The 17443-nt window shown below is 38.7% G+C and overlaps 1 protein-coding gene across 5 annotated transcripts in view; it reads left to right on the forward strand.

The window, feature by feature from the left end:
* The window catches only part of LOC150091143 (protein muscleblind-like), a 920216-nt gene that overhangs the window by 127032 nt on the left and 775741 nt on the right, over window positions 1-17443 (forward strand). For all 5 annotated transcript variants that reach the window (XM_090374423.1, XM_090374442.1, XM_090374460.1 and 2 more), the window contains exon 2: window positions 7015-7108. The gene's annotated coding sequence lies outside the window, so the exon portion shown is untranslated. The remainder of the gene's footprint in view (window positions 1-7014; window positions 7109-17443) is intronic.

The raw sequence follows: 17443 nt of genomic DNA on the forward strand, positions 1-17443 counted from the left end.
CACGTTATTCTGATCATGTACTTTTGTGTGCTAAATTTTTGGCTCATCGGGAAGCAGTTTTGGAGCAAGATTAAGAAACTTGTACGATCCTGAAACAGATTATTAATTGGTTGGTGCACCACCAGTCTTCATCCACTGTAGTCCGGGATCACATCTTTCTTCGCTGCGTTAATCAAACAACGACGTGTGCCTCCCCCATTTCGTCTACAAATTTTTATGCACACGCCGCGATTTTCTGATAGATGCTATGCACAGTAGAGATGAACTCAGGGCATGCGCACTTCAAAGAAGGAATTTCGGGAGAATTGTCCAGCTATGTGCAAGCATTCGCTTGCACGGCAGAGTGATTCGCGAATTGTTCATTAAAGATATATAGATTGAAAGCAGGCGTAATTAAAATGTTCTCGCGTTTCACATACGTCATATAGTTGAAATTCACAAGCTGCGTGATCGTCAGTGTCATTCAGAATTCTCTTTAAGGATAATAGCAGGTGTAATGTGATGGTACAGAGGCCTGTAATCAATTGCTGCTGATTGTAAAAACGGCAGTGACAAGCAACAAGGGATCGTTGGAGTACTGGAAAATATGATTTGACTAATGCCGTTCCCTATCGTTTAGAACATCTGAGGACGCATATGGGTGTAGAGTAAGCTACACAAAGCAACGAATCCAGAGTGCATCGCGCCCTCTGAAAGTAGTGTTCTAGCTTGGACAATGTTTAAATGGCACTTTGGTACTAATCTTCGCATCACCGACCGCATTGTGCCTCGATTGTCGACGTTGCACCAAAGCAGCAATGAAATTCTCCGGGATGGCAGTACCACTACGTACAGAATAAGACCGTGCAGAGTGGTTTGAAGAGCCGTCTGAATGTATGTAGCATCTTCTCCCACCCCTTCGCATTATATTCCAATTGAGAATTGGAAGGATCATTAGTGCAGTCACATCAGAAAGCGACTATATTTTCCAACGAATATGAGGAACCTGAAAGTTTTGCTTTACGGAAATCAGCTGACATCGTCAAGGATGGATGGGCACACTTTGTAGAAGCAATGACGAGGGAAAGGCTGCTGCTGTCGACTTTGCAAGATAGCCAACCCCTTTTTAAATTGCCTTCTCTTATATTACTTGTTTGATTGCGCAACTGGATAGTGGTCCCAGAAATTATTTTAAATCGCTCAGAATTTTCGGAATTAGCATTAGTATTGGCAAGCATCATGTGCTTTCTAACATCATGTGCTTTCTTGGGCATGATGCAAGAAAGCAAGCTTATATAGCATCAGCCGCCAAAAAAAAAAAAAAAAACTACACACACACACATAGACCCTTCTCATTTCATCCATCCACTCGCTCCAAATGTTTGTCTAGTTCTGAATGTAGGTAGCTTAAACAGATTCAAGGTATTCTGCCTTGAATCTGTTTAAGCTATCAACTTCTACGACAGATGGAAGTTTGTTCCACCAACCAACTACCCGCAGGCTAAAGGCAAACTTCCGCACATCTATCCTACATCTGTCTTTACTCAATTTGAGTTTATGCCCTCTCAAGTGATTATTCTGAGCAAGAGGAAAAATCCCATCAGCATTGAGCATGCTCAAACCATTCAAGTCTTTACACACCTCAATCTGATCACCTCGCAGGTGCCTAGTCTCCAGACACTGTAATTTGCAAAACTTCTTTCTTCGTAAGAGCAACCCTTTGTTCCATTCACTAATCTTGTTGCCCTTCTCTGCATTCGCTCTAGCAGCTCTACATCTTTCCTAAAATGAGGCCTCCAGACCTGTACACAGTACTCAAGGTGTGGCCTGACCATTGCCTTATACAAGGGAATAATCACCTCCTTATCCCTGCTAGAAAAATTCCTGTATATTATTGACAAGAGACACTATGAGCTACTCTTGCAGACCGTTTGCACTGCTCAGAAAACTTCATATCTGCCTGCACAATTACCCCCAGGTCCTTTTCACTTCAGTGTAGTATCACACAGTTGATACGTTATTCTCTCCGGTTACTGCTTCCCATATGCTGTACTTTACATTTGTCAACGTTAAACTTCAAATTGGAATTGGTCCATTGCTGTTATAGTTGTTGTTGTAACAGGGTTTTAGGAGCATCGGCAACTAAAACCCTATTTCTCTGTATACACTGTCTGTAAAAATTGCGTGTGTTCTATGATCGATTTTCTGTTTGCTGGACGAAAAATCCAAGTTTCCGGGAGAAAAAACATGCTATCCTCGCCTGAGATTTTTCACAACTTAGCCACGTTGTGAAAAAGTCCCTTAAATTCCTCACATCATCGACGGGACTCGAACTCAGGTCTTCTCCACCTGGTGTGGGAAGGATGGCGATTCTACAAACTGTGCTGCAAGCGACGGCTTGGTCCCTTTCACGGAGGCCATTTTATTAAAGTGGCGTACTTCATCGACTATTGATGACCCTTCTGTTTCTACTGGTGCATACGACAGAAGATTCGTTTAGTAGAGGGTGGATAAAGGGAAAACTTTCTTTACGGTGCACACTGGTGTAGAATCGAGTATTCAATCGATGTGACTGTTCCCTATCCCCCCCCCCACCCCACCAACTGTAGTTGTCTGCTGCTAGTTTACGAAGGAGAGATGCATGCAGATCGGTAGCAAAAATGGTTATGGATTTCATAATAGCCTGTGTGTGATTCTGTTTTATCAGCAGAAGTTTCTTATTGGTTTACTTTTCGTGTAGCTTTTGTGGGTTTCAAACATAGAAATAACCATAAGGCTACGCTTGGACTTCCCTTGTAATTCAAACTACGTAAATGTTTAAAAGACGTCTTCAAGCGCTATTCATCTTCGTGTGCAAAGGAGTCGTGAGCACATACGGGGCAGGTGCACTTCGCCAGAAGTGAGAGTGCAGTTTGAGGAATGAGGACGAAGTATAATTTATAAAACATCGTTGAACACTTTGTAAAATAGCGCAATATTTAATTTTATATTATTCATGCCTTCTATTCAGTGGAACTGCTTTAATAATTTTGGCGCTTCGTGGACTTTTAAAAGCGAAGCTGCGAAAGGGTATGGCTGTTTTATCTTACTCCTTTAACCCTGTCATTATACCTGCTCTGCTGATGTGCATTTTATAGTTGAGAAAAAAATTGATTTACCACAAGGACGAACAAATGAAAGCCAAAGGAACAACGCACCGCTTTAATTAGTAATGTAATATTTATTTAGTTAAATATCAAATTTATATTTTTATTAAAGTTATATGAATAAAATTATTTGAATTATATACAAATTGATTAGGATTTATTTGTTTATGATGAAAAACTCTTACTGTAGACTAAGAATTGACCGCAATCGAATATTGCGGTCAATTCTTTTCGAAATAAGCGAGTGATCATAATTCAGTGATCACTGGATTGTGGCACCTTGTTAATACTGGACTGTTCCGTATAGCTCGTAGTCTAAAAAGCCGAACGGCTTCTTACTCTACAGTAGTGGTAATTTGCATCTGGTCATGCAAGTCGATGTGATAAGGTAGCAGCTATGGGACGTAGTAAATATATCACGGAGTTTCGAAACATGATTGTGGGTCGGGTGCTTCCATATCGGAAACGGCATGTCTTCATCGGTTGCTCGTGGCCACTGTGTTAAGGTGTACAGACAAAGCAGTCGAACGGGTCAAACCACCTCCCACCAACAGAACTGTAAAGGATATTCGTGGTGAGCGAAGGGTGCAGCGCGTTACGGGTTCAATTATACGCCACTGTGCGACAGTTGATGTCGAAATACAATATTATCCAGGAGGCCCTTGTACCAAAAACCCTCAAAACAATAACGGAAAGAAAAATATCCCAAATGACGATGTGACGCAGTCGACCCAAGAGATATTCTCTTCTCACCGCTGATCACCGTCGACGGCGAATGTTGTGGTGTCAACAACATGCTGTTTAGATACTGGAAGACTGGAAACGAGTCTGCTGGTCGAATGAGTCCATGGACCTATCGTGCACCGTGCTACTATCCAGGCAGGTGGCTATGATTGTTTAATTTGGGGCAGGTTTTGTTGGCCAGAACTAGCACCCCGATGCAATATGAACGAACTTTTCACTGGTCAGGTCTCGTTCTTTTATTGTTTTGTGTGTGTGTGTGTGTTGCCGGCAATGTGCGTAGTGTAGGTCTGTAAGTGTTACGCTGTGTTTAGTGTTGTATATCGGCACACCTGACGACTTCGCAGCCAAGAGGCCAGCAGACACCTGGTCGGCTGCCTTCCAACCGCATCCACATGGAGGCGCTCCAGGAACTATAATCCAGGACTGATTTCGCACTAGACTTTTCAGAAAATTCTTGAGAGGTCCAAAAGTGCCCCCTGCCATATTGCATTTTTTCCCGGACAGACACGGGATCTTGGAAGATCCCGTGTCTGTCCGGATTGTGCATAAGTGGTTCTAGGAATACAGTAAAGATATCACCTATCTTGATTGGCCTCCAAATTCGCTTGATCTCAATCCAATTAACACCTGTAGGATGTTTTGGAACAGGAAGTGAGGACTCGCAACCGTCACCTATTCCGACACCGTGGAAAGCATTGCAGGCATAGTGTGCATAGTATTAGGGTCAGGCGCCACCTGTGGTTTCCCACATCTGCGCCATATGTTCACTGTGAAGGAATACAGTACTACTGTAAATGCCAGAAAAGTGTTGTATATGACATATTGCGTTAGGTTCTGTTGTGTATCCTGGAATTTGGCCGCAGGGCCCCTAGTGTGGGACTCCACGTTGCCCGCACACACCACTAGGAGGTAGCCAGTCTGCCCATTATTCTCTGGCTTGTCTCCGCCAGAGCTTCCTGGACGGAGACAAAAAAAAAAAAAAAAAAAAGGTAGAGTCGGAAGTACAGAGTGTACGCAAGAAAGGAGGGTATAGCTAGAAATATGGAGGATGTAGACGAAGGTATCCTCCAGGTTATCAATGGAGCAATAAGCGCCATCAGTTGAAAGGGAAACCCGGGAAGGATGATAAATAAGACAGCAAGAGAGCCGTGTGCAAGTTGCCACTGAGGAATGAGGTGGTCCATACGTCAGTTGATCCTATCCAGGTTAAGATCGGTTGGCCAGTTAGGTTAGGATCAGATGTTTGGATTGTTCCTATTTTGTGTTGGCAATAGGGTGCTCCGTCTTGTGAAGAGGGCTTGTGCAAACTTGGTAAACTCATAGTAGTAGTTTTCTTCTGTGATGAATAAGTGTTCATTTCCTTGAGGGTTATCTTGTATACGAGTAAACAGGATGCTGCGGAGGTCCTCATAGTGTTGACATGTATATACTAGATGGTTCCAGTCTTCTATTTCACCGCATGCACAGTAGGGGTTGTCAATGATTCCCATGGATTGCAGGCAGCATGGCTGCAGATATCTACGGACGTCTTCAGACATCTAGTGGAGTCAATACATAGGCGAATGGGAGCTGTTATCCGTGCGATCGGCTGCCCAACACGGTATTAGGTAGGTGGTCATAATTCAGTGATCACCCAGTGTATGTATGTTACAAAGTTTTGGGAAAAAGAATCGACTTCCCATTCCCCCCAAGGTGACTTCTCCTGAGAGAAAATTAATGGTTTCTTCATGTATATCCGTTTTGTTACAAATGAACATATTCGAATTTTGGTAATAAAATATCTTTTGAATTCGATATCTCACGGCCCCCCCCCCACCACCACCAATTAATTTTTATAATGCTTCGATCGACTCAGCTTGCTGGTTATTAAAAGTATAACAAGTTTTTACTTTTAGTCATCCTGGGTGACTGATAGAGCGGCGCATAAACACGACCACCCCTAATTTCGAGGTGGACCTTCATAGTAAAGTTCGTGGACTTTAGACTATCTTTCTTCGAATAGTGGAAAGAGTATATGCTTTTCCCCACGTACAGGAAAATATCCAAACAACGCAAGCTGACGTGGGTGTTGGCTTTGGCCGAGAGAAGTATTTCCACGTCTAAGAATTTCTTTTAGATGTCCATACGTACCATTATGCTGTATACGAGATATTTACTCAAGGATGGAGATTGCTTATTTAGTCTTTTCCAGTGTTATTTATGTTAACATTTGATATTTTTGTTGTCTCAGGTACTGACTTTTAACAAATCCTTCTGCCCTTTCTAAATTGTTCTTTCGTAATATTAATCGAAGTATTCATTTCGTATTTATGATAAAAACATCAGAATTAAAATTGGATAACGAGATATGTTTATTTCATTTCATGATTTATTGTGAAATTGGGCCATACTAATGGAAAGTTGGTCTGAGGAAAGTATATATATATTTATTAATGATAAGCAAAATATAGTGTAAATATAGGCATATTTTGCCAGCTCCGATTAAAATATAGGCATATTTTGCCAGCTGAGATTAAATAAAAACAGAAAATACAGAGCTACGATATTTTCAAATACAGACTAAACTTTTTCCACGCATATTTTAGCATTCGTTTGTTTTATATCCTAAGTATAAGCGAAGTAAAATTTGTACACACCGAAACAAAAGTTGTGTTCCCTTTTTATGAGATAGCATTTTGAAGCGATTAATATAAAATAAAATAAGAATATAAATTATCTTCGGAGGAAAAGTGTAAATGAATGTATGAAAAGGTGTCTGAAATAATTGACTACTCTGCGCGAAAAATATAATTAATTTATTACTATAAATGCAATTGAATAGAATAAACCCAACAAGAATAATTTGCATTTAGTAGGCCCTGACTATTATAGTCTTAAGGAGTATTAATCCCTTAATTTAAGCAAATTTATTGCATAAATAATGTATTTCAAGAAATAAATTTGCTTTTTGATTTAATAAAAGGTGATTAAATACTACCTATTAAAAATGTTGCTTTTCAAAATTACTCGCCGTTTTTTGGTGATGTACCGATTGCAACTAAATGTCTGTTTTTATTATCGCATGTTTACACCAACAGCTACTATCTTTATAATCATGTTTTGTCTCTAACGTATTTCACATTTGGTTATGTTTCCTTGTTTCTAGACCTATTTTCACAAGACTACACACTTCGAAACTCAAGAATCTTTTCTCTGGGGTCTACTTCCTAGGACAAGCCTCGTGAAAACCTCGACTACTGGTAGGATGAACTTCGTATTAATTTCTTAATGTTTTTTATTTTTTTTTTATTTTTTTTTATAATAGTTATCTTTGATGAATGCATAATTCCGTTTGATATTAGATAGAGCTCTTTCATTTTTAATCAGAAAGAAAGTGGCACTCAGTTAAAATCCATCTGACTCAGATGGATTTTAACTGATAACAATATTGCTCCTCCACCTGTTCAGAGCTCCGTCCATCAAATCTTTTTTTAATGACCTCAAGAGCAGGTCGACAGCTGAAACGGGCGAGAGGAAATCGCAAAGCCATCTTAATAAACTGATTCAAGAAACAGTTGACAGAACTGGGATAAGTGGAGGGCCAATATCCATCGGAAAAGCAATTCACAAAACAGAATACCATGGTCGTTCAGTTGCCCTTAAGCAAAAGCCGTCTTACAGCAATGGTTGTAAGACGGCTTTTGCTTAAGGATTCACAAGTGCGTGATTCATCACTGAATCACGCACAAGTTTGCGCATCAGATAGATGTACCCGGATGAGGCATATGTCCAAAGAACAAGATTGTTTTGCACCAACAATGAAGTTTTGCAGTGAAATTGGTGTGGGCCTAGCTTACTTGGTCCACTAATTGTAACAATGAAAACACCACTTACAGCCAATATCGTATCATGACATTGTGTCATAACCATACTCCGAGCATTTTGGTCTCTTGTCAAAGCTATTGGCGGCAACTTCTGTCCATCAATACTCCCACTTCTCTTGCAACCTGATGGTTCTATTGCATCCTCAGCTAAAGACAACTGACTTACTATCATCGTATTTTCTGCTAACCCTTGTATCGACGATCTTGGTAAACCACTTCTTGTCATACTCGGTGCACTCCACTCCACTCAGTGTCTCCTGTTTTCTTCCAACAGAAGGTTTCTGAAAAATCTGGATCCGAAGAAAGCTTCAGTTCCTGATGGCATCTCTCCACTTGTTCTCAAAACCTATGCTCCTGAGCTTTCTCCATTTATGTGTCGCCTTTTTATACTTTCTTATTTCACCAATGTTTTTATACACAAGTACACACTTTTTTATATATAAACATACGAGCGTGCAGTTGCTCTTGATATTTCTAAGGCTTTTTGTCGTGTTCAGCATAAAGATCTAAATAAGCTCCCATCTTATTGTTTGCCTTAATTTACCCGTCCGTTAACACGGACGATATCTGCAATTTAATATCAAGTTTCTTCCCTGAATGCTCCCAGCATGTGATGGCTCTGTCTTTTAATTTCTCCACTAATGCTAGTATACCCAAGGTTCAGTTCTTTCTTCCCTCTTTTCCTCTTGTACATTAATGACCTTTTCAACTGACTAGGAATCCTATCCATAGTTTAGCCGGTGACAACACACCGCATTCCACCTTCCAAACTGAAAAACCTTGACCTGCACAAACAGCCTTGAACTTATCAAATATCTACCACCTTGAATGCTGATTTCTAGATGATTATCTAATGGGGCGAAGAAAACTTAGTTAACTTCAATTTTTCTGAAACTCAGTGGTTTTCATTTTCTCTCAAAAACGAATCTACCTGCTCATATGCTTACCTTTGATGGCACTCAGATTTCTAGACAAGATCACATATTTGTACTAGGATTTACCCCGACTCTTGGAGTAAGTTACATTACAGTGTTGCTTCCTCTGAATCAAAACGTTTTCCTTTTCACTCTTACTATTATTTGTCTCCTAAATAACTACTCACATATCTCAAACCCGCCCTACCATTTTATCCATATCCTAGAGGTGCCCCAAAACCTTTCTCGAATTCCTTGACTGGATTCGAAAGAAGACAATCAGCCTAATTAATAGCCCATCTCTTAGTCTCTCCACTTTCTATCTGACAGATGTTTTTCCTGTATGCATTTTCTAAGGGTAGCAATATTCACCTTATAGTGCAAGGAAGCCACAAGCTTTTGTTGCATTGGCAATAAACAAAAAAACACAAAAAAAAAAAATAATAATAATATACAAATCATATGCGTCCCTCCTCATATACCTTTTGAATGTATTCAAACCGTCAGCTTCAACTACCTGCGAGCGCAACTTGTTCCAGCAATCAATGACTCGCTGGCTAAAAGAAAACTTCCTACAATCTAATCTAAATTTCAAACCTCTGTAATTTGAATTTATGCCCCCGAGTTCCGAAATTCTCCATAACAGTGAAAATTCCGCCTTCATTCATTTTACTGACCCCTCTCAGAGCCTTATAAACCTCAATCAGGTCATATCTGAGTGCCTGGCTGCCAGATACTTCCATTCTTCTGAAACGATATCTGCAATTCACCCACTCTCTTTCAAACCAATTCGAACGTGGGCTGCAAACAGTCAATATTTATTCACTGTCCAACTCCAAACTCACGGAATTAACCTTTTTTGTTCTTCATTTATCCCTTCTTGTGTTTGTGGAACAACCGCCCTACCCATGTAAAACTACAGTCTACGGAATTCCAAGCCCAATGTCAACAAATATTTGTCTTCTCAGCTTTCAATCTGATACCGACGGCCCTAAATATTACAGATTCTTCTAATGCCTTCCTTTTTTGGGGTTTTCATATGTACATAAAATTATATATATAATAATAATGCCGAGTATGGCATGTCGTATCTGGTGATATGGTGCCATTCACAGATACGAGGTGAAGAATGTCATTTCAGTAAATATTGTGTACTCTGGAGAGATAGAGTAGATAGAAGAGGGACTGGGTGGGTACGTAGAGTCATACCTCTGATCAGAAACTGCTAGAAGGTCGCGTTTCCTGACTCGGAACAAGTTAACACGGACGTTGAGTCAGTGTGGTGTGAAATGACTTGCAGTAAAGCAAAGAGGACAGTTTCGATGGGTTACAAGCGAAATAACTTTGAGAAATATGACAAAAAATCTTTTTGAATAGATTGAATAGGCTAGTCGGTACAATCGTCTCAATATGAGTGACTTCAACCATTATAAACTCTTATAGACTACAACACGTGGACCGAAATACTCTAATATAGTCGCAGTTTTTTGAACAACCTAGTTGATTGCTACTGATCCCAACATGTACGAGAGGCTGTGATATCCTACACTTAGTTCTCACTAAGGCGTCTAACTGCTTCAAAAATTTAACAGTGGAGAAAGGGTGAATCAAAGCAAGCAATGACCATAATACTATAAAATGGGTTGTATCTAAAAAAAAAAAAAAAAAAAGCGAGGGGGACTATAATGGAAGAAGATTTCTTAGGTTTGATTAATTGGAGAACTATTGTATGCTGTCGGATACAAATGTGCTACGCGAAATGTTCAAGAGGCTTTTCCTCGAAACGTGTTCATATCAGTTTATGTTCAGATTCACTCAGTCTATGGTTAGATTCCATAAACGTAAGATGCTGAAAATGGATAATAAGACTTCACATGATTGGTTCGGAATTGTATGAGCATAGACTGCTGTAAAATAAGTGATGTGATATAATGATCTCAGAGAAGCGTGTTTTAGAAAAGTTGTCGAGTTTAAAGTTACTTTAACTCAGCAGCAGTTGAAAATTAATGAGAGGCATCATGAGATTCTGGGAAGATCCCTTTGGACTGAAAAAGTCATGAAGTCCATGGTTAAGGGTCTAACTCAGAACACTATCTCGACAAGAATAGTATCTTTAGATCCCAGGGTTCGTTAAGGGGTTGTTTTGCCCGATCAATCTAGTAAACTACTATGATGTAGTCATTAAATATTGGATGCAAGTACACAAATATAATGTACATTTGGATAGACTCCAGCTAGCAAAACTTTTCATACCATTTCTCGTGGAATGCTGCTATATAAACTGGAAGAAGTTGGAGTTATTGGTTAGATCCTACGCTAGATGGACCTCTAGGGCTGTCATAAATATTAACAGAGTAACAAGTGGAGTCCTTTAAGCATCGGTGTTAGGTTCCCTCCTAATTTTAATTTTCATAAACGATATTGACAAGGGAAGATGTCAAAGCTTGCTAATGATTTAAAGATTGGAAAGAATGATTAACAATTAGAGGTAACAATTCCATCCGTTGCATATAATGGTCCTAAAAATGGCAACTTTTAAGGAGAAGTTGGATAATGAGTTTGACTTCTGCAGTAAGAAAGATCGTCGAGTCTATGGTTAAGGATCCAACTCAGGACTATCTCGGCAAGAATAGTATCTTCAATAGAACCCAGGATGGGATCGTTAAGGAGAGGTCTTGCCTGACCGATCTAGTAAATTACTATGATATAGTCACAGTAATTTGCTAGATTTCTCGCATACAAGGGAGAACGGTGTTCTCCCTTGTATGCGACAACCAGGAACTAGGAGGCACAATTAGCAATATCAGAGAATAACAAGGCTGGATCTCATGAAGTTCAGCTTTGGGCAGCGGATTGTCGAAGACTGGAATAAGTCGCCTGTCAAAGTGGCAGAAGCAGTGAGTCTAAGGCTAAGTTCAAAGCGAAATTGCACTGTTACGTTTTGGGAAGAAAAGAACGAATATTTTGTTTTATTTGATATTAACTTTTATTATCTTTCTATACATTAAAATAATTTCCTCCTAATGATATTTATTCAGCCAATGGGAGAAGAGCGATTCAGGTTACGTGGTAGTACGAACCAAATACAAAAATGCGTAACAGAAGCTTGTTTTACTGTGGTAAAACAAGCTTCTGTTTAAGCGCGGTCACCCACTATGTTTATCTAACATGACCAGGCGGTACTATTTTTAATTTCCATAAGATTATTTATCTATATAATATCGGTGTAGTTACACCATAACTCTTAAAGAAAAACTACGATCGTAGTGTGAAAGGCACCCACCGATTAAAAGCCACCTAGCTTTGAAACGGTGCCGTCTGGGTGATGGTGTCCACCAACAATAATCGACAATAGTCTTCTCTATTGAAGGGATACTTATCGATGTAGTGCAATATTTGGTAACTCGTTGTGAAGGATGAGCACGGTATGAGATACAGACGAAATGATGCCTTTCACACTACATCGTAGTTTTCCTTTAAGAGTTGTCTTTGGTGTATCTACACCGATATTATATAGATTTAGTAAAGTATTTATGTATAAATACTTTACTAAATTTTATTTTATCAAAAGAAGCCAGCGCGGTCCCCATAGTTATTATTATTATAGTTTATGGCTTACTAAATAATATTGTGGACTGGATTCGTTTAACTGAGCACCAACCTTTTTCTGTATTATTCGCTCTAAATCATAATATGATCCTGGCAAACATCTATATTAGTAATTTACAAAGTCTAAAGAACTTACCTCTGATTTCTTCAGTTTTTACTTAAGTCTGTTTATTGGTTCTTGACTGGTTATCGACATTGTTCTTATCTAGGTGTTTGCAAAATCTGGTTACTTGTACAGTGTCGCCTCGTGTTTACATAGATAAGTCAAATAAGTAGGAAACAAGCGCTTTTTTGATTATCAGACGCGATTAGGAATTTTGAAAACTTAGTGGTGGTGTTGACGAGTCTTAAAATGGGAAGAATGTTTCTCTTCAGGTGGGCAGGAACAGCAGTGCGTAGCACACGATTCTTGATTAGACCGGGATTCGAGCTCGTGTGACCACCAAATACGGAGGATGCGGAAAGGTCAGGGGATGGCCACCGCGTACAGCAATATGGCTTAGTTGCTAATGCTTCTAAAAAAAAAAACCAAAATAACAAAGAACCGCAAGAATCCAGCATCCTCAGGCCCTCGTGGTATCACAGTTGGTAGAATGACTCCTCTCTATACTGGGTGGAAAAGACCTAAATTCGAATCCCTTTAATGACGGGAATTTTTATGGGCCTTTTTTACAACGTGGCTGAGTTAGTCGGTCTCAAGCGAGGGTGTATATATATATATATATTATTTTTATTATTTTTTTTTTCCTCCACAAAAACTCTGGGTTTTTCGTCCAGCAAACAGGTAAAATCGACCACAGAACACACGCAACTTACAAATATATTACCTACCTCGCCGATGCGCCTAAAACCCTACAACAACAACCATCATCGTGGGGACACATAAAAGATTTTTGTGGTTCTGGTGTAATTGAAAAGTTAATTTTTAATACTACTAATTTATTTACTTTAGATTTCACATTGCTCAACTCCGTCATTCTGCATTAATTACGCGGCTGCCACATACATGTATCGGACGCGTATGTGATGTCAATGCGAATTCCAGTGATGACCTGGATGTACAATGCATTGTTTCTGATGTATTCAGCATCAAGCTGTACAAAAAGCGATCGTTTTATTTGTGAATGCTGCTTAATTGTACTTGGATTTGATTATTGGGAAGTTCCCTCTTCCTTTCTCTGCCTAAGAGGTCCGAGCTGGCCCATTCTTATGGAACAAATGCCGCTCGCGAAAGATTGTCTTGTCCACATGACATGAACTGCATGCCCACATGACAGTGTTCACTGACTTCTTTTCGATGCTAAATATTCTTACACTAATCTTTCCTACAGGCATGCGCTTTCCGGCCTTGGCCTTGTGCCTTTTCAGATGCTACAGTGGCATAAAGGGGAAACCCTGGAGTCTGCCATTAAAACAAACCACCTTGACGTTACACTAATCTTTAATAATAAAAGAATATCCTTTAATTCTATTTCATTCCTTAATATTATTAATAGTGCCTTACCCATTGTGTAAATTTGTTACATTAGCTTTGTGTTTTATTTATTTATTTATTTAATTTTGTAATCGACTGTAAATGACAGCACCCTCAGAAGTTCCCCGATGAACAGTGAGATTTTAGTGAGGAACCCACACTAAATGTTGATTATGTTAAATGACACCGACATTTGTCGTTTTTATTGACGAATTGGCGTTATCAAGTCTCGTTGCCAAATTCATAGGCGCTCTCTCTCTCACACACACCATCTTCCCCACGAGGGGAGAGAAAGAGCGATCAAATTTCTCTGAAGTGACATAAGTGCTTTAAAAAGATGCATTGCGTATGGATGAAAGGGCATATCATTTTACAAAGTGGGCTTTTTTGAAGATGAGCAGGGGAAACAAGTCTTTGCCTTTTATCACATAAAATAAACTTTCTTTTTTGTATTTTGGACGACCGACCATATAAGGTCACATCACAAGATAGAGAAAATACAAGAACATCGCTTTACGTTTGCTTTTAACCGCGGTCAGCTCAAAAGCATGTACTACTATATTCTCACCTTTTCTTTGATAAAACTGTAGTGTTTTTTTTTTCTTCCCCGTACTCCTTATTCTCGTTAAGCAATAACACTTTACAAGAACGAAAGGGCAGTGCAAGAAATATTTAGTTAAAAATTAGTGTAAATCAAATCACAATCAACTGACGACTTGTGCGTTGGGTGCGAAAGGAACCACTGGAATGAGGTTTTGCCAATCAGTTTCTGTAGTGTAATTCCCCTGCTTTTCCGAATCTACATGAATTACAAAAAGCTGAAAAATGACCCGCGAATATCAGTTTTGTAGTGTATTGTGGATTCTGGTGATGACCAGGATGTACAATATCTTGATTCCGATGTATATAGTTTTGTCCAAATTGTCTGCTGGGCCAAAATCCAATTTCTTAGAAATGACTGAATTTTATTAAAGGTATTAAATTTCGTTCTGTCAGAGCGAAGCTGTTATAATGCGTTTGAAAGAACAGATGGACGAAGCTGATAAGTGCTGCTGCTTGATTTTATCATCACATAATGAAAACATAACATATTACTATGAAAACAGTAATACTACTACCGATTTGGAAGTCAGTTTTAGAAATTAATGTAAATGTTAAAAAAAAATGTAAATGTTTTGCGAGTGATTTCATAAAACATGGAAATTTTATTAATTTTTCACTTTACTTGAATCTCCACCTTGAATCTGCAACTTCTCAGATAAACGAATAAGAAACTAAACCAGATTAAAAGCTTTCCCCCCTCTTCGTTTTATTCACTTTCTGTTTCATCACTTATAGAAAGTATTTAAATTATTTCTTGACCATATCCTTTTCCTTAATTTAGCCATTAGAATGAGGCTTATCAGTTACGCACTTTCTGCGTGAATAAATTATTTTGCGATTCGGTCCTTGAGGCCAATCTCTCACTTTTTCCTCTGTTCCAAAGCTTGGTGGGACAAACGTGTTGATTTACTGTTTAATAAAACTCTTCAGAAAGTAATAAAAAAATGTTAATAAGGGAATTCAGATAATGGTCATGCTAATTCCCGCAATGCTAAATCGAACGTTATTAGGAATAGAATATAAAATTAATTAAATAAATAAAACATTATCATATACAAAAATAGGGACGAAAATAAAATGTATTAAATAAAATACATCATGTGGACAATAAATGCTAGCAAGAGAAATTAGTAATTAGATGTGAATGTCTGAAATATTTCCAAGTATCCAATGAACTTTTGGGAGATATTTCCTGAAAATCCCAACTTTCTGCATTTTTTCCTAGGTTTCTTTACGAAACAGATTTTACAAAAAGCAACATACTCTACTTTATCAACCATTGTTTTGGTGGCGCAAATGATTTCATGTTAAAATCCTTCTTTAATTGGCATACTTCTCATTTTCTTGCATCATCCAATAATTCTGATGAAGGTGTATTGGATGATGCAAAGCCAACCACGTGATTAAATATTATCACGTGGTTGGCTTGAATAAACTGGTATTGAACATTATTAAAACACTTGGATAATCCGTTTTTTTTCGTAAATTTGCAGCGAGTTTTCTGAAAAATCTGTTAATTATAATCGAAATGTCCGCAGCTACCAGTGAAAGGAAAATTTTTGGGACATCGGTCGCAGAAAGAGAGAGAGAATTGCTATAAAAATCGATCATTTTCTAAAAACCTGCCCCACAACGACAAACATAAACACAAATTCCACCTCGAGCTATATTGAGCGCTAACAACGCGAGTTGCCTGTAGGTAAACGAAGTGATATAAAGGCCCTGACAATGCAAGTAGAGTGTAGCGTGAACCGTGTCATCTATTGCAGGTAGAAAGAAACTGCAAATGGATTTTTTTTTTAAAGCGTAATCCATCAGCCGTGTCTCTTCCATACCTTAGACCAAACGACCTTATGTCATCCTGTTCCCGAAAGTTAACGAACTTAATCTGAGACGTCAAAAAATGTGTCAAGAGGGTTAAAATTGATCTAAAATGTTCAAAAGAGCATTCTGTTTTCACCGAGAAACTAATAGGTGCGTTATCTGTTTGACTTTGTATTAAAAAGCTTTTTTTGACACGGAATTCACACTTGGGAGGCATATTTTTTGAAGTTGCCATATAGGATTATTACAGGACTCTGTTTTTGAATACGATGCTAACTTCATGACAGTAGGTGCCACTACGTGACACATTCAATTTCGTAATGAAATCCGTTTATAAAAAGGTATTTTGCCGATGGATGCACAGTTACGTAAGTACCGTACGGCAAACCCACCCACGCACCCCAATGGAAGGGAGCTCCAATGCCAAAATCCCCGAAGTTGCTTCTCATATGGAACCAAAAATGTGCAATTTAAAACTTATGTGGGGATTTGTTTTAACTATTTCGAAAATCGAAATTTACGTTTCTAAAGATGTGCATTTCGCTTTGACAGTTGGTCGACACCACTTTCCGTCTCATTTCTCGTTGAATTTCGAGGTTACTATGTCGGGAGAAGGACGGCACAAAGTGTCATCGTGAAAGAATAATTAATGAAAGAAAACACTGTTACACCACGTGATTTTTGGATTAAGATATAGGACGGGGCGGAGACGAATCATCTCACTAAACATCAGACTGTTGAGTCTGCAGCGCGTGATGCTGATTTACCCGGATGATTTTCCTGTAGAATAATGTTTCGGGTAATGACCTTCGTAGAATTTCGTATGCGGCTTTAGTGGGCTAATTTCGGCTAGTTCTGCCGAAATTCGTAACATATATAAGCATTTGTGAATTTGCAATCTTCTTTTTATTGTCTGGAGTATAAAAATTATATATTTAAATACTTGCTGGTTAAACTTTTCTGAAACAGTGTGGCCAGTTCTAACCAAAATACCATCAGCTGATTTATTGACCAATAAATTAGGTGATGGGATTTCCTGAACATCAGTTTTTTTTTTTTTTTTTTTTTTTTTTTCAATAGTAATATGGTGCAGTGAATCTTTTTAACGCTGATTTCGAATGCGCAGTCAGTTTTTAAATATCCCCCTCACTTCGCGAAGTCTTTCGTATTTTAATTTTCATGTGCTTAGACCAAAATCTATTTGTTCATATTAGTTGATTGAAAAGTTCTGGAGCCGAGCGTTTTCTAGATTTTGCTGCAGTGGTCAATTTCTAGACTATTTTCCCC

The sequence above is a fragment of the Mastigoproctus giganteus genome, chromosome 1 (assembly GCF_048544385.1).
Source record: "Mastigoproctus giganteus isolate SK-2022 chromosome 1, ASM4854438v1, whole genome shotgun sequence".
Lineage (NCBI taxonomy): Eukaryota > Metazoa > Arthropoda > Arachnida > Uropygi > Thelyphonidae > Mastigoproctus > Mastigoproctus giganteus.